This window comes from Orycteropus afer, unplaced genomic scaffold, assembly GCF_000298275.1.
Source record: "Orycteropus afer afer isolate SDZICR_OR568_19922 unplaced genomic scaffold, OryAfe1.0 scaffold00804, whole genome shotgun sequence".
Classification (NCBI taxonomy): Eukaryota; Metazoa; Chordata; class Mammalia; order Tubulidentata; family Orycteropodidae; genus Orycteropus; species Orycteropus afer.
Window position 1 is genome coordinate 342,437 of NW_006922391.1, and position 4,826 is coordinate 347,262.

The following is a 4,826-nucleotide window of genomic DNA, read 5'->3' on the forward strand; positions in this document are numbered from 1 at the left end:
CTTACAAGAGATGCTAAAGGGAGCACTTTGGACAGAGAAGCAACAACAGTCAACAACAACCAAAACCAACCCAGCTATGGAAGTATCCAAAGTAAAGAAGCCTACAAGACTGTAAACAGGGAACCAGAGACATCAATTGACAAATGAGGACAACTACAAACCAAAAAGAGGGAAAAAACTGTGTCATTACAGAACTTCTAGATGCTAAGGATGTCAAGACAACTATAAGATAGAACGGACTGTTCTAAACTTGGGAAGAAAACTATAAATCACTTAAAGAAAAATGATAAACCTTCACAACAAAAAAAAAGAGGACCAGCACAAATATTTAGCAAATTCTAAAACAATAGCAACGAAGGAAGTGATAACACGATTCATAAACAAAACGAGCTCAGCACAGAAAGTTGTATATGAAACAAAGAAATCAACATCACAAAATAGCACATAACAAAAATGACAGCAAGAAATTCATATTTGCCAATAATTACATATCTGGCAAGGGACTTATCACTAAGATTTATAGAAAATTCCAACGCCTCAACAGCAAAGGGATTAACGATCCAATTGAAAAGTGGCAGAAGACATGAAGAGACACTTCACCAAGGAGGATATTCAGGTAGCCAGCTAATACATGAAGAGATGCTCATGATCATTGGCCATCAGAGAGATGGAAATCAAAACAACAATGAGATTTCATCTCACCCCAGCACTGATGGCAAGGTTCAACAAGATAGCAAAGAACAAATGGTGGTGGGGATGTGGAGAGACTGGGACACTCATACACTGCTGGTGGGACTATGAAGTGATACAACCACTGTGGAGAGCAATATGGCGATTCCTTAGAAAGTTGGAATTGGAGATACCATTTAACCCAGCAATCCCATTACTAGGTATATATCCTAGAGAGGTGAGAGCCAGTATAGGAAAAGATATATGCACATTCATGTTCATCGCAGCATTATTTACACCTTGCCATCAGTGCTGGGGTGAGACGGTATCTCATTGTTGTTTTTATTTGCATGTCTCTTGTAGTTGTCTTGACTTCCCTACCATTTAGAAGTTCTGTAACAACACAGTTTTTTCCCTCTTTTTGGTTTGTTGTTGTCAATTGCCTCATTTGTCAATTGATGTCTCTGGTTCTCTGCTTACAATCTTTAGGCTTATTAACTTTGGATACTTGTTTAACTGGGAGCTCTAGTAGCATAGTGCCTAAGGCACTTGACTGCTCACCAGAAGGCTGGTGGTTCAAACCCACCAGCCACTCCTTGGAAGGAAGGTTGGGCAATCCTACTTCCATAGTGATACTGCCTCGGAAACCCAAGGAAGGGTTGCTATGAATTGGGGCTGACTCGACGGCAAACAACAACAACAACAACCACCACTTGTATAACTGGGTTAGTTTCTGGGTTTTGTCAGCATGTGTGTTAATGGTCAGTTGTTGTTTGCTGTTGTTGGTTCCAACTTTTTAAGGAATCACCATACTGTATGTTGATCTTATATCCTGCTACTGTGCCAAATCTTTCAATTAGTTCCAGTAGCTTTCTTGCTCAGTCTCTTGGGTTTTCTAGGTCTTCCTCTTTTTTTGCTGACCCTCTACTTTATCAAGCATGATGTCCTTCCCCAGGGACTGGTCCCTCCAGACAATATGTCCAAAGTATATGAGACAAAGTCTTGCCATACTCACTTCTAAGGAGTATACTTCTTCCAAGACACAGTCTATTTAATATTCATCGCCAACACCATAATTCAAAGGCATCAATTTTTCTTTGGTCTTCCTTATTCATTTTCTAACTGTCATATGCATATGAGGCAACTGAAGATATTATGGCTTGGGTCAGGCACACCTTAGCTTTCAAAGTGACATTTTTTATTTTTAATACTTCAAAGAGATCTTTTGGAGGAGATTTGCCCAATGCAATACATCGTTTGATTTCTTGACTGATGCTTCCATGGGCCTTGATTGTGGATCCAAGTAAAATGAAATCCTTGACAGCTTCAATCTTGTCTCCATTTATCATGATGTCGCTAATTGGTCCAGTTGTGAGGATTTTTATTTTATGTTCAGGTGTAATCTACACTGAAGGCTGTAGTTTTTGATCTTCATCAGTAAATGCTTCAAGTCTTCTTTGCTTTCAGCAAGGAAAGTTGTGTCATCTGCATATCACAGATTGTAAATCAGTCTTCCTCCAATCCTGATGCCACCAATCTTGATGATGTGTTCTTCTTCATACAGTCTAGCTTCTTGATTATTTGCTCAGAATACAGATTGAGTAAGTATGGTGAAAGGATACAACCCTCACACACACATTTCTTGATTTTAAACCATGCAGCATACCCTTGTTTGGTTTGAACAACTGCCTCTTGTTCAATATACAGGTTTCTCATTAACACAACTAAGTGTTCTCAAATTCTCATTCTCTGTAATGTTATCCATAATTTGTTATGATCCACAGAATTGAATGCATTTGCTAGTCAATAAAACACAGGTAAACATCTGGTATTCTCTACTTTCCACCAAATTCTATCTGATATCAGCAATGATATCTGTATTCCCACATCCTCTTCTGAATCTGGCTTGAATCATAACTACTTACTCTACTGCATATACTTTAGAGAAAATTAGGGGTACACTGGAAAATATTGATTCTACTCATTTGCCTTCCCAGTATGCTTGCTTCAGAGGAAGTATAACACTAGTGACTGTTGGCACCCTCAGGAACTGCACATCACCAAATGCCTGTATCACCTATTTTATGTGGATGTTTATAAACAGAATGTTTCTCTGGAACTGAGTTAAACATCCAGTCATCACCATTATATGTGGCATGCCAGAACAACAACACAAAAGTGATGCCACTTACTGCACACAAGGAAACACTACCAATAATTGAGGACTCTCAAGGCTCTACAACGATTTTTGCATTTTTACAAGTAGGAAAATAAGCATATAGTTAGTGTGTTGTTTTCTTGTTTATTATTATTATGATGTCAGATTAAGCTTCTGATTACCAAACACAAAAACAAAAAATTATCCATGGGAACACAATTCTCAAGACTTCTGACTTTGTTAGTTTTCTAGAACAGGGCTTAAAGTTTCACATCAAGCTTGGGAGTGGGGGAAAGCAGTTTTTAAAAATGAATAATCCCACAGGAAAAGTGTTTAAAATTCAGGAAATTAATTCAATATTTACTGAATATCTACTCTGTGCTGTTACCGTTACATAACAAGCCAAGGGACACAGTAGTGAACAAGACAGACAATAATTGCTGCCTTCGGGAAGTGCTTTCTAGTGGTGAAGGTGGCCTGCCCATAGGGGCACATGTGGTTTTGATATGAAGCCACCTGGGATTCAGCTACTTGTGTCTTAGCCCATGAGCTCAGCACAGCAGGAAGCATGTGGTGAGAAGCAGACAGCCATCAGGCATTGGTACTGTTGTATCATGAATAAGACCGTGCATAAAGATCTTCAAGTACAGAAGGAAAACAGCTTTTGCTTCATTCTTGGGAATAAACCCTACTCTTAAACTGGTTGTCAGGGAGCTCTGGTAGCAGAGTGGCTAAGGCACTTGACTGCTAACCAGAAGGCTGGCGGTTCAAACCCACCAGCCACTCCTCGGAAGGAAGGTTGGGCAATCCTACTTCCGTAGTGATACTGCCTCGGAAACCCAAGGAGGGGTCGCTATGAGTCAGGGCTGACTCGATGGCACATAACAACAACAACAACAACAAACTGGTTGTCATACGACCAGCAAGACCTTCTCAAATTCATCTGTGTTTCTCACTTGGCTGAGGTATAAAGCTGGCTTGGTCAGATCAGAGTCATGAGGGATCTCATGACAGAAAAAAAGATGTTCACTGTGTTTATACTGTACCAACTATAGAAAGTTTGGGTCAAGAGATTTTGAGTAATAACGTAGGCTCGTGGGATTTCTAAATAAAATTGTCTGTAATTAAACACATTTTATAACTTTTTTGTATTTTATGTTTTGGTATTGTTGCGAATATACACACCAAAACATACAACAATGCAATTGTTTCTTAATTTACAATTCAGTGACATTGATTACATTCTTCAAGTTGTGCAACTTGTGGTAGTTAAGGCTGTGTGTCAGCTTGGCTGGGCCTGGATTTGAGTGGCTGGGCAGCTGGATGCAGTAATTCTCCATGATGAGATTGGTAATCAACTCCATGGTGATATCTACTAGAGCAGCTGAGTAGCTGCTTTAGGGATGTGGTCTGCTTCCAGTGTATAAAAAACAGCTTTAAGAAAGGTCTCAGCAATGGTGCCTGGCTACCACTGTCAACCACTCAGAGGGGGATCTATGTAGGAGGTCCTGGATAGAGTGGGAGAACAATGTGAGACAACACTCAGAATCATTTGGAAAAAGAAGGGGGGGGTTTTTACCAAGTTTGCTGGTCTTATAGAGCCTGGTGGAACCACTGAAACTATGGCCCCTAGCTGCCCTTCAGGTCTGGTATTGAACCCATACCTGTAGCTTCCAGCCAAACAAAAGATAGGCATATGAGGTGAACGTTTGCACTAGGTAGATACACTCCTTGGAGAGGACATAATGGAAGAACAGAAGGGCTGTGTATGCACAGGGACTTAGCTCAGGGGGCAGGAGTGCTTGGAGGGAAGGATACAAGGAAGAATTAACTATGGGGAAGAAGTGGGAAGGGAGCTGTTGCACTGTGGGAGATTGTAGTCAATGTCATGAGACAAAGTGTATGTGAGCTGCTGTATGGAAAGTGAATTTGCTCTGTAAACTTTCATCCAGATCACAGTAATAAAAAAAAAAAAAAAGAAAAAGAAAGGTCTCAGCAG

At 40.2% G+C, this 4,826-nt stretch overlaps 1 protein-coding gene across 1 annotated transcript in view; it reads right to left on the reverse strand.

Annotated features, from left to right (window-relative positions):
* TTC23L (tetratricopeptide repeat domain 23 like) overlaps window positions 1-4,826 on the reverse strand; it is a 104,273-nt gene that overhangs the window by 23,971 nt on the left and 75,476 nt on the right. The window lies entirely within an intron of this gene.